The sequence below is a fragment of the Pararge aegeria genome, chromosome 22, assembly GCF_905163445.1.
Source record: "Pararge aegeria chromosome 22, ilParAegt1.1, whole genome shotgun sequence".
Taxonomy (NCBI): domain Eukaryota; kingdom Metazoa; phylum Arthropoda; class Insecta; order Lepidoptera; family Nymphalidae; genus Pararge; species Pararge aegeria.
Genome location: NC_053201.1, coordinates 12145070 through 12157452, shown reverse-complemented (window position 1 = coordinate 12157452; position 12383 = coordinate 12145070). Strand labels below are relative to the sequence as shown.

At 36.5% G+C, this 12383-nt stretch overlaps 1 protein-coding gene across 4 annotated transcripts in view; it reads right to left on the bottom strand.

Moving 5' to 3' along the window:
* The window catches only part of LOC120633905 (dystrophin, isoforms A/C/F/G/H-like), a 752632-nt gene that overhangs the window by 279724 nt on the left and 460525 nt on the right, over positions 1–12383 (bottom strand). The window lies entirely within an intron of this gene.

Genomic DNA, 12383 nt, shown 5'->3' with positions numbered 1-12383 from the left:
AATATTCATATAGTATTCATCATTCATATTTAATATTCATATTAATTCGGTAACCCAGTTCTTACGGAAAGTTTAAATCTGTATAGCATCAGAACACGACTAAACCAAGTTGGTATGCGGGCGATCGATGTGACGCGGTGGGTCGGGCACCGGGGTATATTGCGTAGAATAGTGGATGAAAGTTTGTACGTATGAGAAAGAAAACTTATCAGAAGGTTTACGTGAACGAAATCACGGTGACGGCTAGTAAATATTTGATTCTTATCATACTAGAGAATCGGAACTACCTTATTTAAAAAAATTGAAATCTCACACACAAAGAAGTTGGCAGAGGTGGCATGACGGCATAAGAGAGCGTGATGTCGTTTTCCGTGACGGAATACGAGTCAATTTCATTGGTAAAGCGCCAGTAGATGTTTCAAGCCAAGTAAGCTAATATAAAAAGACAACCTTAGCGTTAGATAAAGAAATTGTGTAGGTAAAAGTATAAAAATACCCAAGGTAATTTATCATAATAATTTAAGCGTCAAAACGTCCGACATTGTAAATAATGCCCATGAATCGTAAACAATGCCCATGAATTGTAAACAAACGTCGCACTTGTCCGCCGATGTGATTGATTGTCAACGGAATCAAGATGGCGGACATCCACCGATGTTATTATACTGAAAACACATTTTATGTTGATATAGGTTTTATTTTTATTTTATTCCACTGCCAATAAGTTCTTCATGGAAAATGTTTGTGTGATGAACATTAATGTTTTTAAGTGTCTGGGTGTTAATCTGTATACTATAAGTATTTATGTGTATTTATTCCTAAAAATCATCATCAGCTTCTTAGTACCCATAACACAAGCTACGCTTACTTTGGGACTAGATGGCGATGTGTGTATTGTCGTAGAAAATGAAATAATGTAAAGCAATTTGTAAATATTTATCCCGTACGTCAAAAATGCCTTAAGCACGCGCAAATGTCACTGTAGATGGTTCTGTCGCCGCCATTACGCGGTCGCTTCCGCTTACGGCCAACTTCCGGTTAGGCGCGAAAGCTCTATTGTGTATGCCCTTTTATCTTTGTTTGCAATTTTTTAAAATCCGACGACCAATTGAAAGTTCGACTAGAACTTTGCCATTGTATTCATGATGCCTAATTAATGTCCCACTACTGGGAACATAGGTAGCCCACTGGGCTATCAGCTACCTATGTTCGATTCTACTTTCGGATTTGACGGCCGACTGGCGCAGTGGGCAGCGACCCTGCTTTCTGAGTCCAAGGCCGTGGGTTCGATTCCCACAACTGGAAAATGTTTGTGTGATGAGCATAAGTGTTTTTCAGTGTTTGGGTGTTTATATGTATTTTCTAAGTATTTATTTATATATAATTCCTAAAAATATTCATCAGTCATCTTAGTACCCATAACACAAGCTACGCTTACTTTGGGGCTAGGTGGCGATGTGTGTATTGTCGTAGTATATTTATTTATTTATTTACTTTCGGAGGGCTGAGTTCGAATCCCCGAACGCATATCTAACTTTTCTAAGTTATGTGCGTTTTAAACCATTAAAAATATCACTTCCATCAACGGTGAAGGAAAACATCGTGACGAAACCTGCATGCTTGATAGTTCTCCGCAATGTTATAGTCAACCATTCTGCACTCGGCTCACTTTACAAAATGTGTAATGTGGGCGGAGTCCACCATTCCACACTGGGCCAGGGTGGTGGGCTACGGCCGTAATTTCTGAAGAAATGATGATGATTAGGAACAGCAACGATTCACAGAGCCAGACCATCACTATCATTAGCGTAATTCTGGATCCTTATTCATCGTAATTCCTTGGCAGCGTACCGGAACTCTAAATCCCTCAACGGCACTTATCTGTTAGTAGGGCGGTGAGTAGCCAAGGTCATAACCTCCCACTAGACAAATCCCTACTATCCCTATCCCTACTAATATTATAAATGTCAATGTAAGTTTGTTTGTTACGCTTTCACGCTAAAAAAACTACTTAACCGATTCTCATGAAACTTTGTACACATATTCTGGGAAGTATCAGAAGTAATATAGGATACTTTTTATCCCGACGTTAAGCTGAGACTTAGCGATATACTTTATTTATATGATTAGCGAATACTTTAATTTTTTTTAGAACTACAACTAAATTTAATGCCACATCTAAAAACAAAATCAAACGCAGACGAAGTCGCGGGCAACAGCTAGTTGTTTTATAAATTAGTGTAGAAGTTGTAAATAACTAAAACTATAGAACTGAGAGTAGGTACATTATGGAGCTAATTATATAGCAATGTGTTACTCTGAAATCTGTTTATGATGTTGAGATACTTTCATATTATATTCAAAGCACTATAAATTCTTACATTTTATACTGCATATTTACCAACTATGTTTCTATGTACTAATGTTTGTTAACGCCTGCCATAATAAAATAGCAGTTGTGCATAATGCACTTAAAACAACCTTGTTAAGCTAAGGCGCGGCGCTCATAAGATAATGTAATATCCGTGAAACAAAATCAGGTTTTATCGGCGTACGAATTCTTATTGTTCGCAGATAAAAATTTGGAAATTTCATACTGTATGTTTGTGTGATTTCTACACATCAAATATATTTTTAAATTATTATAAAACCTTTTATACTTACTTCCATCGTCATTAAATTTTCGAACAAACAATTATATAAATTAAATGCCATCAACACGATTATGTATCCGAAATCATATTAATTAATGGAAATAACATTATGTTACTGATTAACATAATGTTTGCACTGCGGACATAAATAACAACCACATAATTACATTCCTTAATACAAAGCTGGTTTATGATTTTCAACTATTGGAGTGCTATTGGAGTATAATATATAAATATAAAATTAAGTAAATAAACCCCGACTTACAATATTGTGTCCATAATTCTACTAGTCAAGCTCTTTCATTTGATTACCATGGCGGCCATCTTGTCTTTGAAATTAGTAATAGTGTATATTATACTACTAGTCAAGCCCTATCATTTCATCCCTATATTGAAAATACGTATTCCGCCATTATGTAGCGGACCAATTTTCATCAAACATAGCTAAGAACACTCCCGACTTATTCAACTTTAAAAAAAAAAAATTGTTATCTACGATGCCACAGACAGACACACATACACAGACACGTCTAACTTGTAACACCCTGTCGTTTTTGCGTGGGGAATCTAGCCTAGGAAAACTTAGTTGGGCACAGGTCTTCTGTCTAATAGGAGAGAGTGGTTTAGAACTTTTATTAAAAGGCGGTCGTTACCACGACTTAGTGTGGATTGGTAGACTTCACATGTCTTTGATAACGTTATGGAGAACTCTCAGGCGTGCTGGTTACCTTACAATGCTTTTCTTCAACATTAAAACAAGTGAAATTTGCATAACTCTTATCCAATAACCATATCCATTGTAAACGATATAGAAAAGACCTTTGTTGAAAGACTAAGTGACACGGAAACCTTTTATATGTATAAAATATACATATTAGAAATATCCGGACAAGAATCATGGGACGTCCCCTATTCTCCAACCTAGCGTGAAGCTTTTGATAATAGTTGCTATTACAATTGTTACGGGTCGGCTTCCGAACTATATACTTACGTAAAGAATTATTCAAGTAGATAAAAATTATAATAGAATAGATTCTGCGCGTAATACCTTATTACTTATGCTATAAATGCCATAGCAACTGTGTGAAAGAAAGTAAAAAAAACAATTCTGTGCAATTTATTCACACACGGCAGAAGTTTAACTTCCGAAAAGTAGCCTACGAGAGATTGAGGTTGATGTAGAGTATCAGAACTATTAGGATAAATATAAGGTTTATTATTTAGTTTTTATCTATATATATATAATGTTTTCTATCTCACTCTGTCCTATACATTTAAGTGAAAATCACAACGATTCTAAAGAAGTTTCGCTTCAAAAACAACAATCTAACGTTTCAAAAATTAAAAAAATCAAACTTTTTGTCCTGAAAAACCTGATAATAATTATTATTATGTTGAACAAAGTAAGCTTGTTTCCAAATAAGACTATCGTGGTAACACTTAGTGTAGTTTGAAATCTTAGTTAAATCAAGTCTTAATCAGATAGCGTACTAACGGGAAAGGTTGGGAACTAGAAGATGGATTCTGGTTAAACTCTACGTCCAACTTCAACTCCAGAATTTAGCGTGACGACAACCAATGTACAAAATATTTAGGACGCTCATATATTGTTTGAAAGAGATACCTTTTATAAATCAACTAGCTGTTGCCCGCGACTTCGTCTGCGTTTGATTTTATTTTTTGATGTGACATTCAATTTAGTGTTAGTTCTAAAAAAAATAAAGTATTCAGTATCGTTAAGCCTTAAATAAGTAGTTTGCTGCCGTCCGCTGAGGAGTTCTGTCCTCTACCTCCAACCACATTCATCAGATCTACACAGAGTTTGGGCTAAATTTAACACATATTATAACCTCTATAGAACAATAATAATTATTTAAATCGGATATAATTTGTCGGAGTTATGGTAAAAAATGGTCAAACACTTTCATCCCCTCATCCAAAGGAACCGAGCTTAATGTCGGGATAAAAAGTATTCTATATTACTTCTAACACTTCCAAGAATAGGTTAACAAAGTTTCATGAGGATCGTTTAAGTAGTTTTTGCGTGAAAGCGTAACAAACAAACTTACATTGACATTTATAATATTAGTAAGGATTCTTTAAAAGCGCGGTAAAAATATCGATAAATATCGAATTACAAATAGTCTTATATTATTATTTGTTATGTATGTAAAAAAAAATCGATACAATAGGCTCTACATAGGCTTATTTGAATAAAGTTTTGATTTGATTTGGATGTTAGCTTACTGGTACCTGAGTTACTTGCATTGTTGCTTTTGTATCTAGGGTACTAGACATTTACTTTTTGTTAGATAGCGTTAACATTATTTGTATACGCATACATTGGGCTTGAAAAGTCTCTATGATTGCTTGGGGAAAATATATAATTAATTAACAATATGCTTTTTAACTTAATCTAAATAAAACATCTTCTAAAAATTCGAGTTTACAATAAGAAGAAGAATTAGAAGATGCTACTCGATTGTCCACCAATTAAATCACGAAAATCCGAATTACTTTGCGGAATTCCAGAATATATTGAGAGAATTAAGTTTCATTTGCTATACTCCGCGAACAGCAGGATAATCTGTATGGTGTAATTTATAATTTCTTCAATCCTTATACTAGACTGTTAACAACTAGCTATTCATTGTAAAGTCAAGATCTCCTGAGTAAGCTCCAGTTTCGGAGCGAAACTTGCGTAGAGGGTACATTGTCGAAGATCTGTTTGGTTGGAGTGTAAGGATTGAAGAAATTATAAATTACACCATACAGATTCTCCTGGTTTTCGCGTATAGCAAAGTAAGCTTAATTTTCATAATAAATCCGTATTCTGTTTTTAAGTTATTGATATGTTTCAACAAAGTGGGAAAAGCAAAACCTCGTTACTATGTTATGAGTAAAATAGGCATATGAGAAAAATGCTATACGTGGTTTGATATGAAATGTTTTTAATTTTTTCTCCTTCACGGGCATCGGTGAATTTCGTCACGCCTCATTTAGTATATGAAACACTGTTTATTAAATGTTTTTAATAAGTGAATTGATTTGCTATGTCTATCAACGCGTAAAGGATATTTTGTTTAAATACAAACGTAGGGGCGTATTTGATATCTTTGGTGAGTGGTTGTCTCCGCTCACTAGGTGGTCCAAGGTTCGGTACCATGTCGTGGCAAATTTGGATCTTGTGCGTCGCGGCAGCGGTACTCGTGTACGCGGATGAAGGTAAAGAATTAAAAAAAAAAAAAGGAAAAATCTTTTTCTTTTACTTCTGCCAATGGATGTACGATGATATTTAATCTTTGCATTTTCATGTACATATCTGTTTGTTGTAATAGAAATTTGAATTTCTATTGAATGTGATATTTTCTGTCTCCAGAGGCCCCTGAAGATCGCAGTGCCCTAGCCGAGGCCACAGCATCTGCCTACGCTAATACTGGGGCTTTTTCCCCTGGTCCCTATTCTCATAACGGTCCCCTTGGTGATATCTTAGGTCAGTTAAAAGCTTTTATTTTTATCACTTGCTACACAGATCGTGAAACATTTCCCACGTACTAGTTATAGTAAGAATAGTTTATCTCAACAAGCAACCATAAACAAACACAGATAGTCACGATGGTATATCCACCGTCTAAATTTCGATATTCAGGCCATCAAAATAATGTAAACAGTTACTATTTCCCTTCCCGTCCCTATGTACTGAAGTCTTGCTTAAACTAGGGATATGGATGATAGCGAGACAAAAGACTACACAAGACCAAAAGTTAGGGGATTCTTGCAAGTTATCAATCTTGCACTAAAGACTATCGGACAACGAATATAAATTACAAGTATATACTTTATTTTTCTAAGTTTATGTGTTTGGCTTTTATCCCCAACACATCGTCATGTCAACGCGAAAGACTTGCTTGTATGCAATCGCTATCAAATTAAAGCGACACCTACCGTACTTTGAATCTTATTTAAATCATCAAGAAATCCATCTTCTTAATTTAAAAATAATAAATTGTCAATTTCCATGTGCTAAACCTTTAGCTGGACCGGAACAACATCATCTTCTTGACCAATAAAGTGGCACTTGTCATATTAAACTGAATTGGACTAAAATCACAGATTAAGATCATCTAGATCACCAAGATCTTTAATAAAATCAGACACCTCTAGTGAGATAACTGACTCATGCAACTCAATTATAAAGACATCTTTATGATCAAAAATATCCCATCTTTTATTTCCATAACGAAATCAGTACCAAAATTCACAAACTGGAACCTTTGCTTTTCACAAAATGATCTTTCGAAGACTTAGTAAATACGATTGAACTCAAACAATGCCATCTAGAAAGTGGACTGGTAATTGCGTAAATAAAAATATTTTATTTCCGATTAAATAGGAACACGAAGATGTACGACCGCCGGCGAGATGTTCTACGCGCGAGCGGCGGGCGACTGTTACGTATGCGGTTGCTTTGCCACATCTTACGGTACAACGTACCCGAAATGCGCTCCATGCGGTAACTGTCCACGTGAGTAAACCTTTTTTATGCGTTAATACCTTCAACTTTCGTGTCAATTACAAACAAAATATGGAACTAGGCCTTTCCGGGAAATTCCTACTCAACTTTGATGCGGGGTTCTTCATAGGGATGAATAAATTCCTCAAAAGCCAGACATGCATTGACACTTCTTCTGGTACAATACCTTGAGAATTAAATAAAAGAACATGCTCGGTATTAAGAAAAAAAAAATCAAACAAAACCCAAAGCATAAATATTGTGGTTTGATTTGAATCGGGGTTCTTGTGAATGAAAGAATTCCTCAAAAGCCAGCCATACCTTGGCGTTGCTTTAAGCATTGCAGATATTTACAAGCAGTTGTATTAACTTCTCATTAACATGATTTTATGAACTCTATGGAAATTAAGCTTATTTTGCTATACTCCGCGAAAAGCAGGAGAATCTGTGAGGTGTAATTTATAATATCTTCAATCGGTTTCTGAAACCGGAGCATCCTCAGGAGATGTTATATTTGCAATGAATAATTGTTAAGTCGACATTCAATATTTATGAACTTTGTAAGAACAAGAATCAACAAAAACACTGCATAAGTATGGAGCTTGACTGAAGCTTGAACAAATCATTTTTTGGATGCTTTATTTAAATTTTTTAATCTTTATTGGACATGGTTTTGTTGAGTAGTTCTTGTGTGCTTCTTCTATATGTCCATAGATTCTTAATTAATATACTTTTTTGCAGATCAAGTCTTACCTCAACCGTTGCCTTTACCAGGTAATTCATTTTTAGATGATGACTGTACTTTAACTCTCGATATAAACAGAGGGGTGTTATGATTGTTACGTGTGCATCTGTATATCTGTCTATGGCATCTGTATATCGGAGTTAGCGTAGGAAATAGGTATGGGTTTTTGTAACAGCTAAGCCCACTGCCATCTTAGACTGCATCATCAGTTACCACAAGGCGAGATTGTAGTCAAGTCAAGGGTTAACATTAACTTTTTTTTTAAATTTGGCGTGTCCAAGATTTTTTAATAATTGTGAAGCTCGTACCAATAATTTGTAAAGATCTGTTCAGGCCTTTTAATATCAGCTCAGTTACTTGATAAGATACCTACTAACACAGGGCCGATTGATTTGAACTGTAACTTCAGTTGTATTTACGAGACTGATAATTTTAAGCCAACCTCTCAGCAACTTACATTAAAATAGTCTCAATGGTTTAACTTCACAAAGGGTTTTTTTCGTGTCGGGGGTCATTTTATATTTCAATTGAATCTTATGTTTTTTAGAAATATTTAAGGGGCATCATTTTTGTTTTTGCTTGTAGTACCAAATCCATGGCCGTCACCAAACCCATGGCCCACACCAGTTATACCATCGCCGGAACAAGTTTGTAAGTATTTTGTAACTGTAAATAGAATACATGATCTCAAACTGCAATTGATCATACGTTTCACCGCAAAGGTGGCCAATGATTTCAATTAAAATATCGTAAAGTCTTGGAAGTACTCCGTATCCTGCAACCACATGCCTTAATTGTATTCAAATATTTTACTTAACAAAATTCTAGATTTGGTTTTCTTTACATACCTACCAATAGACTTGCACTACAATCAAAATGGTAGATGATAATGTAGTCTAAGGTGGAACGCATCTGCATAGGAGATACCTATTTTAACTTCAACCTAAAAACCTTCAACTTAGGGAAATTTGAAGGTTTCTTAATGATACGCTGTGGGGAAAATGGAAGCCGAAGCGGCATTCTAAATCTTAAAGACAACAACGCAAATGTTCTTTGTGCTTATGGACATTAACTGCATGATAATAATGCTCTTGTGATCTTATGTTTAAAAAGTCTGTTCGATTTCACAGGTCCACCACCGATGGTCGTTCCCGGGCCGGCCAGACCATACCCCGTACCGGTTCCAGTCCCAGGCAAGAACGTTTTAGTACCAGTACCAGTCCCCGTCCCATCCCCCCCGGAGAAGATATACGTACGTGGCCCATCTGTGCCAGTACCAGTCCCAGTTGACAGACCCTACCCGGTATCTGTGCCTCGTCCTTATCCGGTACCTTCGCCACCAAGAATAATCCCAGTGCCAGAGCCAGTCCCGGTTCCAGGTCCTACAAGGAACATTCCTGTACCGGTTCCGGTTCCATCACCTCCCGTGAACGTGCCTGTACCTTTCCCAGTACCTGGTCCGATAAGAGACAGGCCAATACCGGTACCTGTACCTTCACCACCCATGCCTGTACCTTACCCCGTACCACGGTACATTACAATACCAGGCAGAGACCGACTGGTACCAGTCCCAGTGCGCATTACTAGTAAGTTGTAATATTTTAAAATTGTTATACCTTGAATTCGATTACTACGTGTCTGCACTTACAACTTTTTATCTTATTTTACAGATACGAAGCTATACCCAGTGCCTTATATCATCTATGTTGGTAAGTAAATTGGTTATGAATATTTTTGCAACTTTTAATGATACATAATTCTCAAAGTGTCTTTTCAAAAGTTGTCTAATCATTGGTCCAAATTAAAGATTAATTTTTTGAATCTTTAATTTTGATCCATTATAAACAACAAACGTTATAAGTAGTGTCAACGAAAATATCCTAAAAAGGTATTAAAAAAAGATTGTGTAGTGATAGTGTTGTTCTGTAATAAATCTTTTATTTTTGTAGAGCCATTGTGCAGAATGAAACAGCCATTAATACCTTTCACCGCACCTGGAGACAGCTGCCACGTCCATCTATGCAAGATAAGATACAACTACGTCTATCTTGAGTCACAAACTGTACCAGGATGTTGTAAGTGATTCATAAGTAAAGTAGCTGCTAAAAAAATAATAAAATTAAAAAACAGAATACTATTTTGTCAATATTAATATGAACTATTCTATATACTAAGATATCATCTTGCCCAATTCAATTCCATAAGTTTGAATAAATAGTTTTGACCAAAATGTTTTGAATAATCAGAATTTAATAAAATAAAACTGTTTTATTTCAGATGGAAGCACAAGTCCAATAGGCTGGGGTGGAATAGGGTCATCTGCCAATGCTCAAGCCAACGCTATTGCTAACGCTGGAGGCTGGGGCGGCTTAGGAGGAAGTTCCGCCGATGCAAATGCAAATGCAAACGCAATTTCCGGTGGTTACGGTGGTTGGTCAGGAGCTGACGCCAACGCCAATGCTAACGCAATCAGTGGAGGATATGGAGGCCTTGGTGGAGGATACGGTTGGGGTGGAAGCCAAGCTGATGCCACTGCAAACGCTGCATCTTTAGGTGGTGGTGGTTGGTCTGATGCAAATGCCAATGCTAATGCCAACGCATTATCCGGTGGATATGGAGGTTACGGGTTAGGAGGTGGATTGTCATCAGCTCAAGCCGACGCTGCAGCTAACGCATTATCCGGTGGATATGGAGGTTACGGGTTAGGAGGTGGACTATCATCAGCTCAAGCCGACGCTGCAGCTAATGCATTGTCCGGTGGATATGGAGGATATGGCGGTCTTTCATCCGCTCAAGCCAATGCTGCGGCTAATGCAGCAACCGGAGGATGGGGTGGATTATCATCAGCTCAAGCTGACGCAAATGCCAACGCACTATCCGGTGGTTACGGTGGATATGGTGGGCCAATGTCCGCTCAAGCTGACGCTGCAGCTAATGCGATGTCAGGAGGATACGGAGGGTGGTCTGACTCACAAGCAAATGCCTTAGCCCAAGCCAATAGTGGAGGCTATGGCAACTCTTTAGCGCAGGCTTCAGCAAACGCACAAGCTAGCAATCAGGGAGGTGGTTGGGGAAGTTACTTCAAAAGCGGCGAATCAGAAGACGCAGATGAAGAGTAAATGAATTTCGAGCATCTAGAAATAAAAACAAAGTACGTCTTGATCTTTAAATACTAATAATTCTGCTGTGTGGCGATTTTTATTCTTAGTAAAAAGTTCTATCAGATCAGTATTTCTGCGTCGAGTTTCATCAAGATCCTCTTAAAATTTGTGCTTGATTTAAAAACTTAATTTTTATTTTTATTTTATTTGCTAGTATTCTTCCTGTGTGTTTTTCATTCTTTTTAAATCACGCGGGTACCATCCTTTTTTCGGACTACCTAAAACTAATGTCGTACATAAGTAGCAACATTTTATTAAATTTCTAGGGCACGCTCGATGTGAACGTGCTCGGATAAAAAATACCTTTTATATCCCATGACATTCTCCATGATATACCTATGTACCAAATTTCATCAAGATCCTTGTTATTCAAATTCAGATTTATGATATTAGTATGAAAGTACGAATACTTAAGGTGACCAATACATTTTTACGATAAATAACATGGCAACGGGATACCTATAAATGGTTAATTAATTTAAGAATGGCAATTTGTACTAACACGAGTATCCACTACACAGTTACCATTATTAAATGCCTTAGTTAATCGACTGATCTGAAGCCCCATTTTTTCGTGCAGTAATCTTGATGGGTATTAAACACCATGAGAAGGTGAACAGAAAGTATGCAACTCCTAAAGACCAAAATTTTTTGGGTATTAAAACACTTGGTTGCAAAAAAGCTTTCACCGTACCGAACAAAACACATCCAAAGGTGCCCATAGGTATATACACCTCTGCGGCTTAAAGAACTCTCGTATTCTGTCTTAGGTACGCCGGGTAGAGCCAAGATACCAACCCATCAATCCCAAATAAGTCTCAACACCATTGGTTTAAAATATAATTATGACCTTTGTTATAAAATGTTATTAATCAATACTATTTTATTCTTCACAGGTAAACCTCAATATGATCTCCCTATAATGACTTGGCACGTACCTTGGATTCGCATCAAATAGAATAATATAAGCATAAGAAAATGGATAATATAGCACGCTTCTTACTTTTATAAATAAATTAGTGGGATACGAAATACCTCCTTTTATTCTTAAGTGGCAACCCTTAACATAAACCATTAAAACAAATCACGCACTTAAGTACTAAAATTCAGATATAACATCCACCAAACCAATCAAATTTACAACAACCGTAAATCAACCACGAAAGCTAATGTGTAATAATTTGAACTGATATGTTTAACAAATTATATTGATAGAACGAATTATATTAGTTTCTAATCGCAAGTTTCAATTTCATTCCAACAACCTATAAATCAATCGGACCTGTAATTTTCACGGCAGGTTGTCATGT